This window comes from Rattus rattus, chromosome 4 (assembly GCF_011064425.1).
Source record: "Rattus rattus isolate New Zealand chromosome 4, Rrattus_CSIRO_v1, whole genome shotgun sequence".
Classification (NCBI taxonomy): domain Eukaryota; kingdom Metazoa; phylum Chordata; class Mammalia; order Rodentia; family Muridae; genus Rattus; species Rattus rattus.
This window is the reverse complement of record NC_046157.1, coordinates 8,420,623-8,434,658: the sequence shown is the minus strand read 5'-3', so window position 1 is coordinate 8,434,658 and position 14,036 is coordinate 8,420,623.

The window sequence follows — 14,036 nt, the reverse complement described above, 5'->3', positions numbered from 1 at the left end:
TTTGCTGTGGTAATGGGGCTTTGTAAACAAAACCAATTTGTTCTTATCCGATTTCTCTAGCAGCCAGACACTCGTGAAACCAAATGGTAGGTAAAACCCCAAACTGGGAAGACCCATACTCCTACCAAACGGGAAGCCTGTAGCAAGTATGGCACATCAGCTCACGGAAAAAAACACTCTTCAGCTATTGGAAGGACTAAACACTGGGAGAGAGGGGGAGAGAGGGGGAGAGAGAGAGAGAGAGAGAGAGAGAGAGACTATGACCAACAGTGCATGGTGCACTTCTGTTTTCTCAGACTCTGAAGAGGCAGCATTAGAGGCAGAAGGAAGGACAGCTGTTGAGAGTAGGGGACAGCTGAGAAGTGGGGACTGACCACGGTCTGCAATGAGGAACCTTCTGTGGGTGGGGGAGGTAGTTTAAATGGAGTGTAAAGATCGATGTATACTTGTATACATTTGCTAGAAATTGGTTTATGGTTTATTAATAATTGGTGAGTTTTATAGAATTTGTTTTACATGCCAATAAAACCATTCTTAACATAAAGCAATTTAAAAGATAGTTGTTCCTTAAAGTATACAAAAGCATATCATGAATATGTATATGTATATATATGTACATATACATACATTGTTGCACTAGTTACCATGGAAACAGTACTTGGCGTGGTCTTTACTCCGATGGGACCATCCAGTCACTGCTTCCTCTCCTCCCACCTGATGCCACTAGAAATGTGGCCTACTTGACTTCCTGTCTCTCAGCTTCTATGTTTTCAACACATCAGTGTCAACACGGGGAAGGTGTATCAGGTCATAGGCTTAGGAGTCCCCTGGACATGGGCTTGTACCCTGGCTGTGTTACTTGGGGTGGAGTGTGTAATTTGAGATCTCAGACCTGTGGCTCTCTCAAACATAAATTAGGATTAATTAATCACATTTCTTTGGGGGTATTATGGAGATCATATAGGATAACTCAATTATAATAATCATCATAGCTAACTGTTCTGTGACCTTTTTTGCAAAGGCTTGAGTATATGATCACATGACATCTGCTCAGTCAACTGGGAGTTTGTATGGCTGCTTCCTAGACAGCTTCTTTATTCATATCTGGCTCTCCTGTGAGCCCTCTGATCTCTGTCTCTGTCTCTGTCTCTGTCTCCCTCTCTCTCTTTCTCTCTCTCTCCCTCTCCCCCCCTCTGTCTCTGTCTCTGTCTCTGTCTTTCTCTCTCTCTCTCTCTCTCTCTCTCTCTCTCTCTCTCTCTCTGTCTGTCTGTCTCTCTCTCTCTCTCTCATCTGACCTACCAGGACCTTTTCATAGAGTTTGAGATTCTCTCAAGATGGTTTCAAAGAGCTCTCTATCTCTTCACTTATTAACATGGATCAGAGGTTGCAGGTGAGCTCAGGAAGGAAGGTTTTTATTAATGGAGGAAATATCAAGGTCTATTCAGACACAGACAAACTCCACCTCCTCCTAGGGATGGAACAAAGCCATCTCCCAAGAGTATTTTAGGTTTAGAGACACTACAGACATTTAGAAAACTACAGCAAAACGGAGGCCACATAGTGTAGGGGGCAGCGGGAGTGAGCCAACTTTCTAAAAACGCCAAAGAATAAATGTTTTAGACTTTCTTGAGGCATATAGTATTCATCACAATTACTCAACTCTGCTATGTACAAAAACAGTCCCAAATAATATCAAATAAATGGTCACAGCTGCTTTCCACCAAAACTTCAGTTCAAAATCAGGAGCAGAACAGGATTGGGCCACGGGGTGCAGTTCACTGATCTCAGACGCAGGCATGATGGATAATGAACTCAGTAACAACAGCAGTTGCTGTTGCTAATGTCCCTGGGAGCCTTTGGGAATCACACAGCCTCTGACCTAAAGTCCCTTCTCTTCACAGATGGAGCCCTTGCAGGTCCAGAACCCAATAGGAAGCTGCTTCCCCTTATGCTTACCCCATTTCTACTGGACCCCAAACTTGTACCCAAATGTTGGCTTTCCAGTTAATACCATCACTTCCTCCAAGTCTGCAGCAGCTTTGGTGAGAGGGGGAGCAGTAGGGGTGACAGTGATTGACATCTCTGATATCTTTGCAATACTTTTTTCCAATATTTGGTGAAGAATTCTTTATTTTACAATTTAATGTATATTCATGCCTCTAAATTTTGATGCACATTTATTCTAGCTTGATTATGTAGTAATGCAATATTATAAAAATATCTCTTAGGGTGTTTTTTGAGAGCCTGGGACTTTTGCTGGGCCAGAGTTAATAACATACTTAAGCCCTAGGACTGCTGCCCTCCTGTGTATTCAGCATGTTTGTTTGACCCGCCTTCTTAGGAATGATGCAACAACCAACCTTGGTTGCCTTGAATTTCTCATGTAATCAACTATGCAATCATGTAATCTTAAATTATGTTCTGCTCCATGCTCATGACCAGAGTAATGCATATGTGCTTTTTGCTGAGAGCAGCAAATACAGAGGTTGAATGCAATTTTCTAAAATGAATACCCATTTGTGGCTATTGTTTGATAAACAATGTTTGTAATACTGTTTGGGTAAGTTGAGTCAGTGGGGACCAGTGACTCAATCCATTGAAAAACTCTGTCTAGATTTCTGTAAAACATCCCATTCCTTCCCCCACATGGTACATTCTGTACTGTTCAATAAAGGAAAGTCCTTTGTGAGGGACAGAGACATACTGACAGAAGACATAGACAGACAGAACACACCATCATACAACACATATAAACATACAGGGACAGATTCACAAGACAGCTTTCAGGCAGGCACAGATTCAGATTCATCTGACAGGCAGAAGGCAGAAGACACGGGGAGCATGAAGTAGAGTTCAAAGATGAACTTGCTCTTGATTAAACACGTCTAAGAGGAAGTGTTTTTATTTCTTTCCTTAATACAATTCCAACGCATTATTGGTAACTCAGACTTAATCTGTGTTTAATTGTGTTTAATCCAAGCAGATGAAAGTGTTGATGTTTTGATTGATCGCTGTCAGCTTTACAGGTCTGCAGTAATAATATCATGGAAAACTTTAGGCTTACTGGCCAATTAGAGCCAACCCTTGTTAAGTTTCATTCACACATTAGCAGTGGGTCTTCAGAGACACTCCCTGTTTCTTTGTCAATTTAAGACAAGGATGAGGTTGACTCATCTTAAATAAATACTCTGAATCGAGGAGTAACAAGCTTGCTAATGAGATTTTTAAACACTCTTTATTGACGAGCTGTCTTTGTTTCCCTGGGCTGAGTTATCAGTTTTGAATTACCTCCATCAACATAAGCCTCCCACATCACAGCTGGGGAGCATTCCAGCATCCCAGCATCCCAGTGTGCTTATCTGACGTGTTTCCGTCATTGTTTTGAACACCAAAAAATGCACAGCCTGTCTGTTATTACTATGGAAGTTATCTCTTCCTCCTTTGGTTGTTTTTGACTTTTATCACAATTTGCCTCTCAATATAAGAAAACCAGCCACTTCTCCCACTCATTTTAATCACTGTTTGTTTCATGTTCCATTAATTTGTAATCCATTTCCTGCATTTTTATGATGGAAATTTTCAAATATACAAAAATAATTTTAAATGCTAGGGTACATATCTATTTTTTTTTCTGACTTTTCTGCAGTTCCTTAAGAAATACCTTTTAAGGACAAAAAAAATTAAAATATTCTTTATGTGCATCCAGATCAAGAGAGTTGGTAAACTTCCATTTGATATCCTAAAACACTGCCGGGTATCTTTTTGGTTGGAATAGCATATTTAAACATTACCCAATCCTTCTGCATAAAATTGTGAATAGGACTATTTTCCTGACATATGCAATATAAAGGTATCCAACTGATTGCAGATTAGATGTACCCCCCCACTCAACTTTCTCAAGCTGTACTTCAAAAATGCCATCAGCCTATCTTAAACCATGCCGCATTACTGAATATTAAATGATAACAGATACAGAGCAGAAAAACTATTACTCTGAATCATATAGAATTAAAACTGCCTTCATGTTTTAGACTTTATCATAACACGTGACTACATTGCCAACGTCTGCCCTCTTGAACTGTTTGTGTGTGTGTTGCTGTTGTTTATAGATAGAGCGGGAAAGGCAGTGAATACGCTGATACAGGCGTTACATGCTAGGAATCAGTAACTCAACTGTGAAACCTACTGAGGACCCCTTTTCTCTCTGAGGTCTGGAACTGTGTCCTTCACTCAGTCAAAACTCACCTCTACACAGGTAAAAAAAATGCTGGAAAAAGTCCAGGGTCCCATGAGAAATATTTGATTGGCATGATGCCTTTGTCTTTTCATTCGTTCAGATTATTTTCCTCTGAACTTCATTTTTCTTCAGGATGAAGAGCCAGGAAGCTCCTACCAAGTCTCTATTTTTTTTTCCTATTGTAAGTATAATCAGAATGTGCCCGTTAGCTAGAAACATATTGTCCCATATTCAAAAGAAGGAGGAGGAAGTCTACACAATTTCCTATACAAGAACTCCAGAGAACCTTTTGGTCAAAAAAAAGAATTGATTTCCACAATCACATTCATTAATTTTCGTGACACTCTTTCTGTGTTTTGGAAACAAATGAGGTTTGTTAATATCTGAAGACACTGGGAAGTATATTTGGGGTCACCTCATTAAAGAAACTCCCCTGCCAACCAAAACTAAACTGCACGTTTTATGCCCCAAGTCTACGTGTTGAGCTGGGCGGGTGCTCTGCTGTTGTGAAGGGAACACGGGGACTGGACACACTAGAGACACACGCTGCAGTTTCACGTCCATGTTTTCCCTTGCTCCTGAGTAGAAATGAAAGTCTGTAGGAGCAGGTGAAAGGAGAAAGAGATTGTGGACCTGCGTCTGCAGGAGTAACCCCTACATAGAGGCTGAGAACAATTTCTGGTCTTCTGAAATAAAGACAGTGACCTCCACCTTCACAATGCACATTTAAGGAAGATTATAAAGTGGTTTTTAAACTGTAGTTGTGTGGCAAAGTGATTAGTGGTCCCTTTAAAACAGTGGTTCTCAATCTGTGGATCATGACCCCTTTATGGGTCAAATGACCCTTTCACAGGGGTCACCTAAGACCATCAGAAAACACAGATATTTATATTGTGTAGCAAAATTACCGTCATCAAGTAGCAATGAAAATAATTTTATGGGTGTGGGTCACCACAACATGAGGAGGCACATTAAAAGATCTTGGCATTGGGGAGAGCCTCTGCTTTTAAATGTCCACTTACTTAGAAATCCTTTTATTTAATTTTTTCAGTTATAGTAAAAGTTTAACTGGTTTTTGGTGATAAAAAAAAAATCCTAACAAGTAAAATAATGAAATGATGGGCCAACTTGTATATGTTTCCTATCCATTCAAAAGTGAAATTGTGCTTGGGATCCTACCTAAGTCCTTGTTTGTAACAGGTGGGCACTCTACTGCTGAGATACACACCCAACACATAATTGCAAATTTTAAGGGACATTTGTCTGTCTGGCCTTAAGTAATATGCCTCCTCCGTGGACCTGTGGATATAGTGAGTGATAGATGCTTTGTGTGGAGAAAATGTCTCAGAGGGAGGAAGCGGAAAAGACTCAGAACTGATGGGGAAAAAAAACTTACCAAGGGAGCTAAGTCTTATCTGGGACTTGAAACTGGGTTGGATTTGAACTAAGATTAAAGAAAAAAATGGGGGATTCCAGAAATCCAGATTAAGTCTAAGGGAGTAGTATGCATCAGGCAAGGCGGTCAACAGTTCCAAATGACCAAGAACCTCCGACATACTCACATCAAGCTTCTATTAGATTATCTGCCTGAATCTGCTCACTTTTCACCCGTGGGTTTTATGTGGCTTAAACAAACAAGAACTCAATGGGCTCCTTCCTTACCAAAGCACAGAGGTAGGTCAAACTTCAAGGTCTACATGGACCTATAACCCTGGCTTCATCTGGGATTTTGCCTTCAGCCTTTGAATGAGGAAGTTAGGAACACTGCAGACTTCAAATCTAAGGACAGTTTGATCAGATTAACGTTAGAAAGCCTTTTGGAAATTCTACCTGAAAACTCTCCCAGGGACGTCTGCAAACCTGTCCTTGTGGCTGAGTGACTTTCTACCTGATGCTTGTTTATGAACCAATCACTGCCCAAAAGGATATGTTTTTCCTTAGATCAATTAGGGTATACATTGGAAGTAAGGGTATACATTGGAAGTACATGGAAGAATTATAAAAGAGAGATGACCATCTGACAAGTGTTAAGGTCCTATGAAGGCGAATGAAAAATGGATGCTGGGCAAACACCCACTAAATTCAGTATTTCCATTCTTCTTGGCTCTGAACTCAACTGCTCTAACCCCTTCCCTGTCTGAGACTTTCTGATTTTAACATGGCCCAAGGAAAAAACCCTGTGCACATTTAGAAGTGAACTTTAGTGGCCAGGAAGGGAAGTAAGGAGAAAGCATGGAGGAGCTTACCTGGGAGTGATCATACGGCACAGCACAGAGTCTGAATGTCAGGTTTCCGGCTCTGTGGTTATCTGTCATGGGATCTTGACCAAGTACTTTGTATCACGGGGCCTCAGTTTCCCACTTATTTATTATTAAGCTGACTATTCTAGCCTTGGTGCTGATGTGAAAACTGAGATACTATGATAGAACTGAGCATTTCCAATGGACTTTCCAGAAACATTGCAATATCTGGGGGAGAAGCTAAGAGAGAACACAGGAGGGAAATGCTTGGTCATGCGGTCAGAAAGTGACAGCAGCAGGTTCCAGAGAAAGGGTTTGATTTGAGAGGCTCCTGTTATCTGCCTCTGTCTCTTCTCTTTGACCTTGCTGTTGGAGCATCATAGCAAGCGGGATACGAGCTGACTCATCTTAGAGCACTTTCTCTATCACCTTGTCCCCTACAAATGATCCATAAGCTACAGGAAACTGCTGTGAAAATGTAAGTAAATTGTGTTCTCTCTCTGAGCATTCTACTCAGAGTAGATATGACTTCCTATCTAAGGTGTAGAATACCAGTCTTTCAGTGCTGTGGGCCTGACTATAACAAGGAGGAAAATTGTTGAAACCTGGGTCCAGCATTTTTCAACTCGTTCCCATTCTAACCCAATACAGAAAACTATGATGGCTCTCAGCTTTACTATTCACGAAGACTTTTTCTCTTCTTATTGGACAGGTAACAAGATCACAGTGACAAACTCTGAATTTGGGTGTGGGGCAGCTGATGCATTCTGCTCCTCTGCTCTACTGAGTGGTTAATATCGATCCCTGTGCTCCCCCCACCCCCATTCCTTAAGCACCTGAATTCCATCTCAGACAAATAAAGTGATCATGAAAAAGACAGCCTTGCAGAGGCACTGTCAAGGTTGATGGACTCTGGTAATGAAATTATTTCAACCTCTGCCACCCACACAGATCTGGCAAGAACAAAAGAACAAACGGGTGTTTGTGCAGACGCCTTGGCATAGTCAGTAAGCAGCTCAGTGTTACTTGCCTCAGGCTCCTAAATCTAAATCACTTGGCAAATAGCTCACTCATCCCGATGTACTTGCCACAAAAAAGCTAGCTAATGCTGGCTCTGATGAAGAGCCAGGAAATTGGAACTTTCCAGAGCCCCAAACACACTCGGAGCACTGTAAACAAACCCTTCCAGGCTTTCGAGGTTCTATGTGAAACTCATCTCTCCCAACTGTTACAAATCCCTCAGCTTAAACACTGGAAGGACTTGGAAGGACACCTATGCCAACCAAGCACACTCAGGGCTTGAATCTGGCTGGTTACGTATCTCAGAGAGGTATCGTCATTGACTTCCTGAACATCTTCTCTGAGGGGTCCAACCGAGTGAGATGCTGTGGGATCTCACAGGTGCAGAAAGGAGCTGCAGGATCAGCAAGGCTCTCAGACAGGTGAGTGTGGGAATGGAGAATATGTGAGTTTGGAGGATGCTCCAAGGTCCTGTAGAATGCTGGAAGGAAAAAAGGAGCATTGAGGAGGCACTGTGGCTTTGGAGACCGGAAATAATGATCCAGCTTGAACAGGTTGGGGTTGGTATAACAACACCAGAGAAAGGATAGGTAGGCTGAGCAAAGGAGTAAGGACTTACCACTTCTCTAAGCAATCCACCATGTAAGTGACTACTTAAGCTCTTCAACATCTGGGCCTTCCCATTGTCTCATAACAACAAGATGGTTAGGTTAAATATAATAGTATTTTGACTACCATATCACTACAACTTTGAATACATTTTAAAAAATCCAAAACATGTTATGCCTTAGATCTGAAATGTACCCTCCCTTTAATATATCATGTCCCCCTAATATAACTTGGCCCCTGGTTTAATTCTAAACATCACTGTTTAGAATTGGGGCCTTTGAGAAAGTGATTGATCGTGAGGTCTCCACTGTATCAACAGACTAATTCATCAATGGATTCTCAGCATAACAGGTTATTAGGAGGTAGCAGGACCTTTGGGGGCTAGAGCCCTTCAGGGAGTGATGTTGTAGTCAATAATTCTCATCACTGACACAGAGAGTGAACAAGCTTTCCCTGGAGATCCTGAGATGTTGGGAATCGGTCAGGGGTTCCAAGAGGCTTGGTGACTCCAATACCTTAGACTATCTCTCAGGGGTCCTCTAGGCCCTAATGCATCCATTGTTCAACAGGTGAAGAAGATCAAATCCTTGGAGGTAGAACTGGTTGCTTGTTCAAAAGATCAACTGTCTTACACAGACAGCAAATCAACCTGCTTCGGAAATTTTGTGAAACTCCTTAATTAATGAGGAGAGAATAAGATTTAAGACTGTCCCAAAGAGCATTTCAGAGCTAAATAAGAAAAGGCAACTCAATGACCTACCATTTTACAAGATATACAAAAATGCATAGAAGTTTGTGTTCTCCAACAGTATATTTTGTTCTTTCTTGGTAGGGCTCAAACTCAGGACTAATGGCTAACTGACGTGCCTTCTTAACATATCAAAGTGGACTCTGGCCTCCAGTCTCCCCTAGTCCTACCTGTTGCAGGTCCTTCTGGCTGGCATTGTCCACCCCATACCCTGAACTCTACAACTTAGGGCCTACATTGAGCTTCCCCTCCCCCAGCTTCTCTGACTCCTACATAACCCAGCCATGTTGGCTATAATGGCTTCTTGGTCTCCTGGCTTGCTCCTGGCCTATTGGCTCCTGGTTCCTTTCTCTTCCTCTCTCACTTTATACTTAATGAAACTCCTCCTTCACTCCTCTCATGGCCTGGTTCGATCTGGACTATTTCAGATGCCTCTGGCATTGTGCACCTTTTATCTACAGTAAACCGTCTCCTCCACCATACCTAGGAACATCTGTCCTTATTTCCTTTCTTACCCATTTGTCTCCTTCTCTCCCCAGACCTTCTTTTCCACCTTCCCCTTTCACAGCCACCCTGAGCTGAACAACTTTACTCGACTACATGTTCCTTACCATGATGGTCTGTCTTACAATGAATAGGGAAGCCAGATTACAGAGGTGCAGCCAGGAACTGCAAGACAAATAAATATTTGCTTCCTTAAGCTGGTTTCTCTCAGATATTATTCAAACTGTTGGAAATCTGGCTAGCATACTTAGAAAGAGACCAGAGATATTGATAACTGCTTTTTTTTCAAGGCTGGTCTCAACTCTCCATGTACCAGACTATTTTGCTTAACTATACAGGATCACTTATAAATTTCGTTCCATAGAAATACAAATAATTTCTGATTATCATTACTGATAGTTCCAAACCTCGTAGTCTACATGATCCTGTTAAGAAATATAAACTATTTTGGTACAGTTTATAACATGACAGGTCATTAGATTGCCTGAATATTAGCTCTGAAATGCTCTTTGAGACAGTCTTAAGTCTTATTCTCTCCTCACTAATTAAGGAGTTTAACAAAATTTCCGAAGAAGGTTGACTTGCTATCTGTGTAAGACAGATGATTTTATGAGCAAGCAACTCAGTTCTGCCTCCAAGGATTTGATCTTCTTCATCTGTTGAACAATGGATGCATTAGGCCTAGAGGACCCCTGAGAGATACTCTAAGGTATTGGAGTCATTAAGCCTCCCGGAACCGCCCCCCACACACACACACACACCCCTCCCCCCGCCACTGACAGGATCCCAACATCTCAGGATCTCCAGAGAAAGACCATTCATTCGTTGTCTTAGTGATGAGAATTATTGGCTACAACACCACTCCTTGCTGTCCCCCATTCTCTAGCCCCCTAAAGCATGTTAGAATACCTGAAGACGGGTTTGGGGATTTGGCTCAGTGGTAGAGCGCTTGCCTAGCCAGCGCAAGGCCCTGGGTTCGGTCCCCAGCTCTGGAAAAAAAAAAAAAAAAAAAAAAAACCTGAGAATACCCAAAGACCTTCAGCAACTCTGAAGTCATGTGGAAGTTCCTAAGAGTCAGAGTATGTTGTTTCAAGTTGTCAATTCATCCCATTTTCTAGCGCCCCGATCTTCTCCTTACAAAAACAGGGATATTTCTAGTTCTGATCTGCATCGTTCAAACCTGAAGCCATGTCATAACCCTGAGTGTTCACAGCTCTGACATCCTTAATTGGAAGTCTGTGCCTTTGGGTCCCAGCTGTGGCATCAGGGTCAAACAGCTACTCCCTTTACTCTCTAAAAGCACACGGCTCTGGATTGCACTGGAACATCATTTCTGACTGACACCAGATGGCTCTGTCCTTCCATATCTCCAGAGGCATCTCTCCTTCTGCTGTTTGGCCTAAGGATGTTTGAGGTCTTCTGTTTTCTTCCCCAGAGTGAGTATGTGGAGGGTGTTAAGAGGCCAGAAAACAGGAAAGGTGGGTGAGGAGAGGCCAGGGATGCATTAGCATCCTTGAAATATGTAGCTTTTAGCCTGGGGCTACAATCACTGACTGACACAAGGGAAGCTGTTTTTTCCATTTCAGAGGATGCCTGATCTTGTTAACAGTAGCTTTTACTGAGCCTGCTCAGGTTAAATGTCTGTTCGATTGAGAATCAGCTCAGAACTTATAATATTTACCAAGTAAAATGTGCTTCTGTTTCAGACTCCAACTTGGCTGCTTGGGCAGGCTGATAATGCTAACTGGGGAACCAGGGTTTATCACTGAAATTTTTCTTTCTAGTTCTGTTCCAGTCCATTACTGTAGGAACCAGGTCAATCCTCCAGTATGTAAATAGAGAAGCATAGTAGAGTGCAAACAATACAGAATAGGGGTGATTTAATGAGGGGGATCTGGAAACATGAACTATCACTTTTAAGGGCTATTTTTATCATATATATATATATATATATATATATATATATATATATATGAAATGTAATTTTGCCTTGCATAGCCAAGCATGCCCTTGGAGACAGAGGTAGGCAGAACTGTATGAGCTAGAGGTCAGCCTGGTCCACAGAGGGAGGGAGTTCAGATGGCCAGAGTTGCATAGTGAGAACCTTAATTAGGAAGGAAAGAAGGAAGGAAGGAAGGACGGAGGGAGGGAGGGAGGAAAGGAGGGAGAAAGAAAATATATATTGTCCTACAACTCATATTACAATAAATCTACCTCCTTATTTAGCAGTATAAAATAAACAGACGTTTCTCAGCTGCCCACCCAATCCCAGATTTTCTGTACACCTGTCTATGTGTCTTTCCTTTCTTTATTCCCTCATTGTTTCAGTCAAGTAAAAACCAAAGCCGTGTCTGTGGCAATAATATTTTTAGGTCAGACCTCAGGACCTAATCTATCCTCTTTCAATGAGTTGATCTGCCAGTTGAGAACCAACTCTTTACAGGGAACCCCTCAAAGTATAACAGATAGGAGGCTTAGAAACAGTGAGATTAGAGGAAGAAAAATGTGAATGGATTTATAAGATGGGTACAAAATGTAAACAAACAAACAAACAAAACACATGGGTTATGATGATGCCTACCAGAAAGTACCCACCAGAAAAAGACCTAAACCATGCAAGTAGAGAGAGTGATTGACATGGGAATTTCCTGTCATTGAACCCTTCAGTACTGGTACTTTGGTCACATGAAAGTGGGGATAGAAGCTATGAATTGCCCTCATAGTATAAATTTCTACTAAATAAGATTGGTTTACATGTGACTGCTGACTTCTTAGTTTACCATGAACCTGTGAGCCTTCATAGTATACCCTGAGTAGACAATCCAGGCAATTGGTTTACAACACATCATAACAAAGAAAGTGAAGATTTCATCCTGCAGATATTCTGATGTGGGCTTGCATTTCTTAGAGGACTTTGATCAGAACAACTCACCAAGGGTCCATGGCTCAGTAAATCCATAAATGCAGGGTCTCATATGCTGGGAATTTAGTTGTGCATTTCTCCCTCCAAAATGTACATTACTAACACCTGGTAGCTCATTCTGTGGGAAGAAACTAGGCTGAGTATTTTCTGCACGCACTGTCAACATTCACACTTGGAATGGAGGAAGGATTTGCCAGCCCTCTGAGCCTTGCCTGAAGATGGCTTTGCCAGTTCCATGGGGCTGAATCACTGGACTCCTTCCCAGGCTTATGCTCCTGTCAACAATATCCAGTCACTCTGGACTTCATTTACTCCCTGCGGGTGAGATCTATCATACAGGAGTAGGCAGGCTCCTCACCCAATATGACTGACTGTCTTAGGTTGCTTTCTACTGCTGTGATAAAGCACTGTGACCCAAAGTAACTTGGGGAGAAAAGGGCTTATTCAGCTTGCAGTTGATAACTCATTATGAAGGAAGTCAAGGCAGGAACCTGGAGGCAGGAAGTCAAGCAGAGGCCATGGAGGAACACTGCCCATGGCTCACTACTTCTGAGGGCTTGCTCTCTTAGCCTCCTTATACCATCCAGGGTCACCTGCCCAGGGGTGGCACCACCACAGTGGGATGGATCTCTCTTATTAATCAATGATCAAGAAAATGCCCTACAGACGTGCCTATAGGCAATCTGATGGAGGGATTTTCATATGTGTGTGTGTGTGTGTGTGTGTGTGTGTGTGTGTGTGTGTGTGTGTACATATGTGTATGTGTGTATCCATATATATGACCAGGACATACACACACACATATATCCTCATATAAAATGGAAATACATATGCATATACACACAGAGGAAAATGCCATATGGAGGAGTTGGAATGATCTGGGCAATGTATCTACCTATATTCGAAGTAACATAATGATTACTAACAAACACCCAGAAGGTGAGCAACATGTCAGACCCTCCTGGGCCCTGGCAGTATGCCTTGCTGATGCATGTGGAAGTCTTTTGTTCCTAACAAAGGAATGTCCTGACCTTTATGTTTGCCCTGGGTGGTATACCTGGGTGGCATACCTGGGTGGTAACACTGTTAAATTGGCTCCTGTTTTTTGTTCCTGTTTCTTTGTTCTTGAGGGCATAAGCCTGTTTTACCACTGTGCTTCCTGGATTTCTCCACTGTGCTTCCTGGATTTCTCCACCCAGTGAACTTGGGTTGGCATTCACGTAACACGAATGACCAGAGTATGTGTGTTTTCTTAAACCTTGCAGGCCTACAGTGGCAGTGCAGGCACCAACAGCAACAGGTATGAAATAACCTATCTTCTTGTCATAGCGAATGGGCAAGTTATAAAACATCACTTCAGATCTAGGAACTGAACTTTCAGAAATAGAGTTACAGGTGCAGTGGTATGACTGTGGCAAGCCCAAATTTTATCAAATATGGTATCCTACAGGCACTGCCATCCCAGTAAGTCAGTGGGAGATCAATATCTTAAAGGTTTAGCACTGGGTACAACTCGGACAAAGCACCTTCAAGAATGCCATAGGAGACTGAAGCAATGCTAAGGACTGGACTATGCGGTTCCAATATGTAAATGTAGGTAGTATTAGAAACCAAGGAGTACAAAATAGAAATGGTCCTTCTTAACAACAATCACATTAATTCAGTTGCTATCTTTGTGTTTCCCATAGCTAAATCTCAAGACTCTTGCAGGCTTCAAGATCCTAAATGTCCAATGGTTCTTACCAAGGAATTCAG